The 12606-nt window shown below is 33.0% G+C and overlaps 1 non-coding gene across 1 annotated transcript; it reads left to right on the top strand.

The window, feature by feature from the left end:
• The first annotated feature begins 5805 nt into the window (after nucleotides 1-5805).
• On the top strand, nucleotides 5806-5908 carry LOC111816825. The gene has a single exon (XR_002821152.1). It is a non-coding gene; the product is annotated as a U6 spliceosomal RNA (small nuclear RNA).
• Nucleotides 5909-12606: the final 6698 nt, after the last annotated feature.

Below are 12606 nucleotides of genomic sequence, written 5' to 3'. Positions count from 1 at the left end.
TTTGTTAAGTATAAAATTCAATGAGAGCAGATCTTTTTTTTTCAGTCCTTTGAATAAATACCTCTAGTTTCTTACCCACTTGCTTTTTTTTTATAATGTGGAATAAGATGCTACTTAATTTCGTTCTTCCATAGCTAATATTTTTTCTATGTATATGTTTTAATGATTTTTTCTTTACAATTAGTTTTGGACAAATTCACTTTTGTGTATCTTGGCATTATTTTATTCGTATTTGTTCTACAAAAGGTTCATTTTTCTTGGAAATGTGGTGCTAGAATTTTAACTAAATTCAGAAATTTTTAAATCTTTAAATATTTATTGCTTACCCCATTCTACTTTGAGAATTCTAATTATATGAATCTAAGTTTCTTGATTTTGGAACAGAGTGTATATGACTGATCTATAAACACTTTCTTCTTCATGTTTATTTTAGACAATTTTATTTTATATTCATTTAAGTTTGTGAATAATTTTTACAATGTGCAATCTATTATTAATCTCATTTTATGTATTCATTTTAGAAATATTTTTCTAAAATTCACTGTGTATATCTTATATCTTTCACATTTCAATGTGCCTACAAGTTTAATTTGCTATATAACTATTTTTGTTTTTCAATAAAGTTAATAAGTTAAAAACAATTTTGATAGCTTGAAAATTTTAACAATATTATATATGGTCATAAGTTTATTGAATGCATTTTTATCAAGCTGCTTATATTCATTAAAAATTATTGTTATACTTTTCTTAATTTCTCGTTTTCTAATCTTTAAAGCAACAACTCATTACCTTCATTACCTTTAAGACAAAAAATACAGAAACAAGAATAGACCTATTAAAAAAACCACTGAAACATTTCTCAAAAGAAAACATAAAAGTGACTTAACTACATAAAAACCTGATCAACTTCATTAATTAGCAGACTAATGCAAATCAAAACCACAATGAGATATCATCAAACACCTGTCAATGCAGTCATTATTAAGAAGTGGAATGATAACAAACATTGACCAAGTATGGAGAAAAGAGAACCCTTACATGTTGTTGCTGGGAATGTAAATTAGTACTGTTATTATGAAAAACAGCATGGAAGTTCTTCTAAAATTAAAAATCAAACTACCATATGGTCCATCATTCCCACTACAGTGTATATATCTATAAGAAATGTAATCAGTGTGTCAAAGAGACATCTGCACTCCCATGCTCATTGTATCACTATTCACAATAGTCAAGCAAAGGGTACACTTTTAGTGTCTCTCAACACATGAACAGATAAAAGGGGACACATGGAATATTATTCAGCCTAAGAGAAGGAAAAGCCACATTTGCACCAATGTGGATAAATATCAAAGACGGCATGCTACATCAAAAGGAACAGACAGAAGAAATAATGTGTGAACTCATAGATTTGTAGAAAATAAACAAATCAATCTCACAGAAGCAGTGAGTAGAATGATGGTTACCAGAGGCCAGGGGTTCAAGAAAATAATCGATACTGATCAAAAGGTGCAAAGTTCTTGAGACTCAACATACACCATTATGGCTATAGGTAATAACACTATAGTATACACTTGAAGGAAGCTGAGAGTAGATTGTAAATTTTCTCATCACAAACAAAGAAAGTAATTGTATCAAGTAAGAAATCATTTGTTTATTAATTTATTTATTTAGTCTTTTTGAGACATGGTTTTTCTATGCTGCTCAGGCTGGTCTTGAGCTCACTTTTTAGTCCAATATGATGTCAAATTCAGAATGATCCTCCTGCCTCAGTCTCCTGCACCACCATGTCTGGCCTGAGAGAGCTTTTATATAGCTTAATTGTGGTAATCACTTCACAATGTATAAATACATCAAATCATATTGTGCACCTAAAATATACATAATTTTTGTTTGTTCATTTTATCTGAGTAAATCTGTATAAACAAAAATAAGAACTTACCAGTGACAAAGTTTAAATTCTGTTAAAATAATTTGAAAAAGAAAAAGTACAATTCTAAGGGCTGGTGAGATGGCTCAGTGGTCTAAAGCACCTACTTAGAACAAGCTCAGCAAAGCACGGGACCGCGGTTCAAACCCCCAGCACCACATGCCAGCCAGCGCTGCCCCCTGGTGGGCTGAGCTGGCCACACACAAAATAAATAAAAAAAAAAAAAAGAAAAAGTACAATTCTAGACCAAACCCACAATGAGAGTTAGCAGCATAATTAATATTGTCTGGACTTCTTAGATTAAAAAGGCTCTGGAGGTTCTAAATGGAAGTTCTAACTAGGAACTTATATTGTTTGAAATGAGACATGCATAATGCATTTCTTATAACTCAGAATGTGAACCAATTTATGTAAATGTATGAAAAGCGATTAGCACTTTAATGACTGTCGTATTAAAAGACAAAGTGGAGCACTACAATTTATTCTTCCAATCTGACAAACTTTCTACTCTGTACAAATCTAGATAGATCGATAGATAAACAGATAGATAGATGATAGATTAAAAAGTATGTATTTCATGAATAAATATGAATAATTGTCAAGTAAAAACAAATTTAAATATGGCAAATAGCTAATGCATCTCTTCTCAGTAAGTAAGTATATAGCACGGTCAATAAACAATGGCACTGTCCTAATCACTTTGTGATGCTTGTCCTCACGTGCAAAGTAGAAATTGTGCATCTCCATTACTCAAACTATATCTTCTCAAAATGATTACATGATTGTGATGGTGTGAAGGTTATATTTAGAAAACGTTTTCCTTCATAGTTTACTAAAAATTAAAAAGGTAATATTGTGCTTGATGGAAGTACAAGGTTTACCCTATGAATATTGGTGTAATAATTTGTGACAGCAATACATACTGTATAATTAACAGGTATTGGAAGTCAAGAGGCAAATGAGATAAACATTAGGGACAGTCCACAGTGTGTTTTTATTTAAAAGCTGTTCTTTTTTGTATTTTAGGGAAGAGTCTACAGGGTGTTCAGGGACTCACTACTAGATTGGACTCTTAGTGATCCACCTGTTTACAGCCTCCCAGGAGCTGGGATTACAGGCACACGTCACCATGCCCAGTCTCAATTAATTTCTCAGAGTGCCCCGGAGGTGGGGCCAGCATGGCAGGCCCAGGGATTGAACCCCAGCTCCTGTGCCTGCTTACAGGCGCGTTAATCCACTGAGCTACTTGGCCGGCCCTTAAACCTTGTTTTTAGAAAAAGTCAAGATACATTTTTCCTTCTTTATGGAAAGCTAACAAAGTAATATTTAAAATATTAATGATTATAAACATTCACTTATGGACACTCTGTATACAATTTCTAATGGTAGAACTCTGCAATGTTCTTATATGAATAGAACAAATATTCTATGATTATAGAAAAATTTACTGATTTTTCTAAAAGATGCCTTGAATACTAAAATATAATTATAAAATACATAGATATTTATAAAGTTTTAGTCAGATTTTAAGATCATAATTCTATGTACATAATTTTATATTATTTTATTTAAAAATGTAAAACAAAATTTTATAACAAAATCATAGGAAAGTAACAATACGTAATACATTACATGTTGTTAGATTTAAAATAGTTGCTCAGTGTACAAGATTCTGGCATAAGCATTTCTCCAATAGCTATTAGCATAAGCCTTCCTTTTCAATGAACTAACAGATACTAATAGGATAACTGACTTGCATTTTCCCCTTTCCCTACTGCTCTTCCCATTTCATCCATGTTTCTTTTGAACAATTTTTCCCATTTCACTGTATCCACTGTACATTTTAGAGCTTATTTACTCTTTCAGTTTCTCACCAGGGAGACAATATGATGTTTGTGATTCTGATTTATTTCACTAATGTGTGTGGTCTTAAATCGATATTGTCCTGCCTGTAAAAGTCTCAGGTTTATCTTTTTTTGTGGCTGAGTAGTACTTAATTGTATAAAAAAAATTCCTATTTATCCATTCTTTGGTTGAAGGATATTTATGTGTTTTCCAAGATTTAGCTGTTACAAATTATGCTGCTATAAGTATGGGTGGACATACAAATATCTGTAGTGCAATGTTTTTAATTCTTCTGAGAAAATACCAGAAATGGAAGAGCTGGGTGGAATGGAACCTCTATGCCTATTTTTTGATAAATCTCCACACTCGTTCCCACAGTGGTTGTACAGCCTACACCCCTGCCAGCAGTGGAAGAGGGTTCCTTTTTCCCCACAGCCACTCTAGCATTTGTGAGTGGTTGGTTTCTTGACAATAATCATTCTTTCTGGGTCGAGATGGAATCTCAGTGTTGCTGTAATTCTCTCAGTCATGTTAAATATTTTTTCACATATTCATTTGCCATTTGTGTTTCTTCATCTGAGAAGTGTGTATTCATTCATAAGCCCATGTTCTGATTGGGTCTTTGAATTTGGAGGAGGTCTGTGGTTTTCTAATTCTTTATATGTTCTACATGTAAGTCCTTTCTCTGAAGGACAAATGGTTAAGAATTTTCTCACTCTGTGGGTTGTCTTTTCATTCTGTTAGTGAGCTTTTTTCCTGTACCAAAGCTTTTTAATAAGATGAGATCTCACATTTTGAATTTTTGAAGTATTTCCCATGCAGTCTGGGCTTTGTTTATGAAGTCTCTTCATACACCTATGTCTTGAAGATTTATACCTATCTTCTCTCCCAGTAGATTTAGTGTTTCTGTTTAAGTACTTGGATATTTGATCCATTTTGACTTAAGTTTAGTGCATAGTGATAGACATGGGTCCAGATTTAGCCTCTGGCATGTGCAGAGCATGTCTTCCCAGAACCAGTTATCAAAGAGGCTATCTTTCTTCAAGAGAACAAGTTTAACCCCTTTGTCAAAGATAAGGTGGCTAGAAGGCTGGGGAGATGGCTCGGTAGAATAAGCACTTGCCTGGCAAGCACAAGTGCCTGAGTTGACTCCCTGGTTCTGAAAAAAAAATGAGGTGGCTAAGTGTTTTGGTAGTTGTGTCTGCATCTTCTAAGCTGTTTCACTGAACCCCAGGTATGTTTTTTTTTGCCAATGCCATGCTGATTTTATCACAATAGCTTTGCAGTATAATTTCAAATCAAGGAATGTGATACCTCCTGTCTTGCCTTTGTTGACCAGGATTGCCTTTTCTATTTTAAGTCTTTTCTGATTCCACATGAATTTAGGAAGGTTTTCTCTGGTTCTGTGAATTATAATCATGTTATTTTAATTGTGACTGCATTAAATTATACAACAATTTTGGGAGTATGGCCAGTTACACTACACTGGTTCTTCATATCCATGAACAATAACTATCTTTCCATCTTCTAAAATCCTCTTCAATTTCCCTTTCCGGAGTACTGTAAGTTTCAATATATAAATCATCTGCTTCCTTTGTGAGACTGATTGTTAAATATTTCATTTTCTTAAAAGTTATTGTGAAGGTTATGCTTTCCATAGTTTCTCTCAGTGAGTTTATTGTTTGTGTACAGGAATGCTTCTGATTTTTGACTTTGACTTCATATTCAGCTATGATATTCAATTTGTTTATTAAATGTAGAAGTCCTTTTTTGAGGGGGGGCCTTCTATGTAGAGTATCGTGTCATCTGTGAATAATGATAATTTACCTTCTTCCTTTCCTATATTCATTCCTTTTATTTTTCTCTCTTGTTTAATTTCTCTGACTAGTGTTTCCAGAATTATACTGCATAGAAGTGGTGTTATAATAATCAACAGAGATAAAGAAAGACACTACATACTTGATAGGGGAAAACTTCAAGAGGAATAAATAACAATTATAAATATATATGCACCAAATACGGGAGCATCATGCGTACTTCGGCAGCACATATACTAAAATTGAAACGATACAGAGAAGATTAGCATGGCCCCTGCACAAGGATGACATGCAAATTCATGAAGTGTTCCATATTTTTTTTGTACTAATAGTGCTTGGACAGGATATCACGTCTGCATCTTATACTAAGAATAACCACTAAAAAGATAACAATATGCAATGTATTAATTATTGAAACTATCCTATTAATCAGTTGTGAAACTGTCTCATTGCTATTTGTCAATAAAATTTTTAAAAAAGTAAAAAACAAATATGGGAGCATCTAACTATGTAAGAAAAATATTAATAGATATGAAAAAATAAAATGAACAATAACACAATTGAGAGACCGCAATACCTCACTGTCACAAATCAATAGATCAACCAAACAACAAAATCAACAAGGAAATTTCATAACTGAACCAAACCTGTAAATAAATGACTTAGTAGATATTTGTAGAGTGTTCCACCCAACAATATAAGTATACACATTCTTATCAGCTGCACATGGGGCCTTCCCTAAAATAGACTATAATTTTATATTCACAATGTTTAAATAGATTATAATTTTAAAATGCTAAAGTGGAAATAGTATAAATTATTATTAGATGAATATCATTTACTTAGTACTGACAAGATACAAATAAAGTAATTATGAATTTTCCTTTAATATCAATATTCCAAGTAGTGCAGATATCTTTCTTTATGTAATCCTAATATCAACCTAGTGAAATATATATTTCTATTGTAAATGTAATAGATGGAGGGGGTGGTGTGACAGTAATGGTACAATAAAATCACATGAAGGCCACTAGTCAAGTTGGATAATTAACTAAGTGCCTATCTGGCAAGCACAAGAACACAAATTGGATCTCTCATACTGCATGCCGTGCCTGACCCGAACCCTGGGGGCTCTGTGCTGACCCTGAAACTGGGCGTGGTGGCACACACCTGTAAGCCCACTGCTGGAGAGGCTGAGACAGGAGGATTACTATGAATCTGAACTACATAGCAAGACCCTGTATCCAATAAAACTGGGGATTGAACTCAGGCCCTCGCGCTTGCCAGGGAAGTGCTTATTCTACTGAGCCATTTTTCTGGCCCTGACATCACTACTTTCAAAACATTATGTTTTAAAATACTCAAGCCTGACATCAAAAAGTGATTTTTTTCATTACCATTATGTGAATAGAATGAGACTTGCACACTGACTTAGACATTTAATCTTGATTATAATTAATATTTAAAAAAAAGTTGGATAAAAAAGTTGGATAATTAAGCACTAGCTTCATTATTCTGCTTTAAACAATTAAAAGAGCAGAAATATATGAAAATAGTTTAGAGACTTTGGAAAATAGGTGATGCAAGATAATGATATTTGAAAGAAGAGAATCAGTGAAATTAGTTCTGTGATTGCTCAGGATATATGGAGAGAATTTTCTCGCAAGAGGATAGGGTGGGGAAATCTGGGAAAAGTGAAAACATTATAACCTTGTATCCCTAACTTTTATCATCTGATAGATTAAAATGCGTTCCTATTATCAACTCAGATTTTAGTTCTTAAAAATGTAGGGAGGGATGGTAGGGAAGAAAGAAAGAGAGTTGGGGGCAGACAGAGATTACACGTTTACAGGTTGGCCACTGTAGATAAACTGACCTATACATCATTATAGAACCTATACTATAAGATGTTGCTTACAAACTATCAAAAAGAAAAAAAAAAGAATATTATATTTTAAGACATGCAAAATAAGGAAAACTGTTCCACTTTTTCTTCACTATTATAATCTGGAGGTAACCATTCTGAATGACATTTTCTGCATGCACATGTATTGCACACACATATCATTTCTTCCAAAAGTAATATAATATTGCTCAATTTAATTTATAGCTCTTTCACTTAGTATATTAATTATACATTTCAATGCAATTAAATACATTCTACAGTATCGTCTTAAGGGCAGCACAGCATAGTCATGTAGTTATGACAATTTCTAATCATCATGATAAATACTGCATTGAAGATTCCTATAAACATATCTTCTTTCATAAGTTTAATAGTTACCTAGAAAAATTCATAGATGTGGAATTCTTTTTTAAAACTTAAGTTATTTCAACTTTGAGTTCAAATACTTGTGATAATAGGGCAAAATACATTATAAAATAACTATAAATTTATAATCTATCTGAACATGTAAGAAAAAATATGCCAAATTGTATTGTAGAAAACATAGAAAAATTTATGAGGCAAAAAGTTCAGTGTTTTCATATATGTCTATTATCCATGACTATTATCTAAGTCTATTACCCATTATCTGTAGAATAATGATTTCTTTTACCTGACCTTTCCAAGCAGAATATGAATTTAGACAGAGACCACATTCCATTTACAATAGCATCCCCATTACCAAACATATATTCTTCATATTTGAGGCATTGAAAACATTGGAGGGATATTAGACAGTGGCGTATAAAAATAATTCTAGTCACCTTGACCCTCAAGACATGTAATTAGGCAAAATGTAGAAGAAAGTAGAAATCTACCAGCAATTCACAGTCGTATTCCAGAGAGTGAAAGTAACATGACTCAAATTAACAACAAAATAGTCTAGTCAGGGAACAACCTGCAGAACAGAAAAAAATGCCATCTAATCTTCTGACAGGAAAGTAATATCTAGAATACACAAAAAAATAACCTCCCAAAACAGAAGACCCAATTTAAAAAATGGGAAAATGAAATGAATTGACCCATCTCAAATTACAAAAGGACAATCTGTACATGAAAAAATGTGTTCAGTACTTTTAGCCATTAAGGAAATGCAAGTCAAAGTAATTCCAAGATTGCACCTCATTCAAATAGAATGGCTACATCATCCCCCACCACACACACACATACAAAAGCAAATATTGGTAAGGATGTATGGGGAAAGGGAACTTTTCTACATTGTTGGTGAGAATATAAACCACTATAGATATAGATGCGAAGATTCCTCAAAAAACTAAAATTAGAAATTGGAGCTCACTATTTTTCTCCTGGATATATTGTTGAAAGAGCTAAAGAAATAATATTATAGTGATACAGACCTAACAGTGAAACATCTTAGATGTCTATCAGCAGATGAATGGATACACACAATGGGGTATTATTCAACCATAAAGAAGAATGGCATCATGTCAATTGAAGGAAAACAGATGGAACTGGAGACAATAATGTTACATGAACTAAGCCAGATTCAGAACACTAAATACTGTATGGTTGCTCTTGTAACAAAAACCTTCAACAAAAATAAATAAAAGAGTAAAATAACTCGTGGTGTGGTGTGGTAGCGTATACCTGTAATTGCAGCATTCTGTGAAGCTGAGGGAGCAGGAGGATTGCAAGTTCAAGCACACCCTGGGCAATCCAGCAAATTAGTGACACTCTGTCCCAAGGGGAAAAAAAGCTGAAGCTGCAGCTCAGTGATAAAGCCCTGGGCTGTGAAAAATAAAAAAAGACAGTTGGTAAGAAACAAAAACCACCAACTTGTACACAGGGAAGTGAATCAGAGGAAAGCTGGAGAGGGAGGTGCGAAGAAAGGGGGAAAAGGGCTCAGACATAATCCAGAAATGCTGCATACGTATATGAATTATTCAAAATAAATGTATTATGTCCTTAAAACATGCAGTAATAGAAACCTTATTAAAACAATACCCTGCATTTATGTCCTATGATGAAAAAATTCTCATGCATTATCTGTTCCAAATAATGAAATAGTAATAAAATTAGTGATGGTCATGTCTATTATTTTTTATATTTTAGTGTGTTCTGGTTTCCTTTTCAAGCAAGTATTAAAACTGAATATTTAAATATTTATTGATTAAAATTTTGTAATAAAAATAAGAAAACCATGTTTTCTTGAGGCACATTAAAGAAAATGCAGTTTTATTTAGTAAGAAACCTTGGAGAAAAATGGAGTGTTTTTCCCACATCCATTTCTTTTAGAAAGACCATTATATCTCAATGTACTGCATTGCTACAAGGGACATTTACTACCTTGTAATATAGTATAAGAAAGTAGCCACTTAACTTCCAAGTAAACAGCTTACAGGATTTAAGTCTTATCTATCCTAGTAACACATACTATAGTTTTGCTTGCATGGAAATATTCTACAGTGTAAAGTCTGAATACTTCAAGAGTCTGAATACTTCAGATCCTTTTATCTTGGACAAACTTGACTGTAAAACAGTATTTTTCAGCATTTTTTTTAGAGTATACTATATAAACAACTGAAAGATGATAATATTTTAGAATTACATTTTTGAAAATAATTTTCTATGTTTTGTAATATCAAACAAAAACCGCACAATTTGTAATAGAATTGTTTTCACTATGTACCATCTTTTATCTCTACAGTATATTTATGCCTTAAACTAATGCCAATTTGAATTAAATACAAGTTTAATGCTATTTCCTTTAATTGCAACATGTTACTCATCAAGAGGTAAAACAAGAATCATTGTTTTCATCAATAAAGATGCCTTCTACACCAGTGATTCTCAAATTTCAGTTCACATTTGCATGAATAAAATGTGTTTAAATGCAGCTGCTAATTCAGTAATCTCTGCGGATGAGCCAAAGATTCTTAATATTGAACTAGCCTCCTGATGACACTTCCAGATGCTGCCAGTCCAGGGACCACACTTGGTATAGAGATTGTATGATGTTTAGAGATCAGTGATATGTTAGGAAAGCTGGATATTAAAGGAAGATGCAAAGCAGCCGGCTTAAAATGTTGTAATTGTCACTCAACACGTACACTTTTTAACCAAGGGATTATTTTTCTATCAGCAGTTGGTTGGTTCTTGAATTTTTAATCACTTGCTTATTAGAAACAAGTACAAAGAGGTCTTTTCTTGTCTGATAGGCTGTAAGTAGTTTAAGGTGTGTATGAAGTTTAATGAAGTTCATTTTATTGAGTAACAAATAAATGAGTAAATGTACCAAGTTTTTTAAAAGCAAATACTATGATTCATTATAGGAAGAAAAGTTAAAAGGTTTTGAAGATCTCTTGTATGTCGTTAAGGAAAGAGAAAAGGACACAATACTAGAAAGCTTATCTGCAACATGGAGAGAGCAAAGACAAACTAGAAGTTATAAAATCAACTTCAGCACGAACAAATAAAGTTCAAGCTGACTCAAATACTTTGCTACCGGGTAGTTGCATGAAGTTTTGGTTCTGATGAATACATACTAGATAAGAATACAAATAACAATTAAAAACGTTGCTTGTAAAGATATTTAAAATAGAAATAAATTATCTTAATGTGCTGTGCATATTTTAGATTATGATGGAAATAGCCAGGCACTCTTTCCTTGAATAATCACTTTCACATCTATTCATTTTTCATGTTTCATTTCAAATACTGTTGCTTGGTTATTGTACCTATGAAAGATACATACCTCTGTGTCATAAATTAGATCTTAATTTTATAAACTAAATTAATAGAAACCGCAGTGTTCTTTTAGTACAAGAGCCTAAATTTGCAAACCATATCTTTTTAGTCTGAGTGCTCCTTCTTATGGTGATGACAGGACAACATGTTGCTTTTGCCTACAGTTATCTCAAGGAGATGGCAAAGGACAAACCCGGAGTATTTATATCTCTACAACCAGATGACCAGCCATAAGTAATTACGGACTATGCACTGAGTATCATAAATAACTAAATACTCTGGCCATCTTTGTTCAGGTAAAACACATGTGCAGCCAGAGGAGAGTTTCAGACAGACATAACTACTGACTGATTGGAGTGAAATCTCACTAAGAAGCCATAATATCTACACAAATAGTATAAGGTACTGCATAAGTTCTGAGCAGAATACAGACAGAAGATGCTACATTTCCTAATTATACTAAACAAGACCACAATAGAAGATCCTATTTTAAAAGGATAATGTTCACACTGCCTCCCTCTATCACAAAAGGATGGTGCTGTCAAAAAGTAAAGATATGACCATCTCCTTGTTAAATTAATAATAGGAAATATTTACAGTTACTATTTAATGTTATGGAAAGTCCTGTGGAAAAGTAATCCTCATTTTTCCTCTTTCCACTCCAAAAAACTAGCAGTACCTCTGTGTTACTCTCTAAAGTTGAGCTTCATTCACAGCACTTGCATGCTTTTGTAGGGAATGATTACTTAAATACACAGGATTAATTAATGTAAATCATCTACCCACTATGTCTAAAATGAAACCAAGAAACAAGTTGCCTTAGTCTCAGTTCTGTAACTGACACCTTTTATTTCTTAGTATAAAAAATTCTGTTACTATTTCAGTTGCTTACTTATGTTTTTTTTTTTTTCTTTTGGTACCAGAAATTGAACTCAGGACATTGCGCTTACCAGGCAAATCCTTGTACCACTGAGATAGATCCCTGGCCAATGTTTTCTTTTCTTTCTTTTTGTTTGTTTGTAAATGGTTCCTAAAATCTACCCTGATGTTGTCTATTGCTTCTAATTTGATTGGTTTAATGAAGCCCCTGATTTCAAATAAAATGTACAAATGAACTTGAATAAGCCAAAGGGATAACTATTGGCTCAATTTTCTGGTGGAAGGCAGAAGAGGGATTGGCTTCAAAGAGTTCTAAATTAGTTAAGTGAAATGACATTAAGGCTTTTGCTTTCCCTTTCATCTTCTCTTCTTGTCTCTGGATGCCAAATGACTGTCTCAAAACAATATAGCCAATGAAGTGAGTTCTTGCACAGGCAGTTTGGCGTTTCCATTCCTTTAGTGCTTGTGACTGGAACTGAAGGGGT

Source organism: Octodon degus, unplaced genomic scaffold (assembly GCF_000260255.1).
Source record: "Octodon degus isolate 3935 unplaced genomic scaffold, OctDeg1.0 scaffold00041, whole genome shotgun sequence".
Classification (NCBI taxonomy): Eukaryota; Metazoa; Chordata; class Mammalia; order Rodentia; family Octodontidae; genus Octodon; species Octodon degus.
This window is presented reverse-complemented; position numbering and strand designations above follow the sequence as displayed.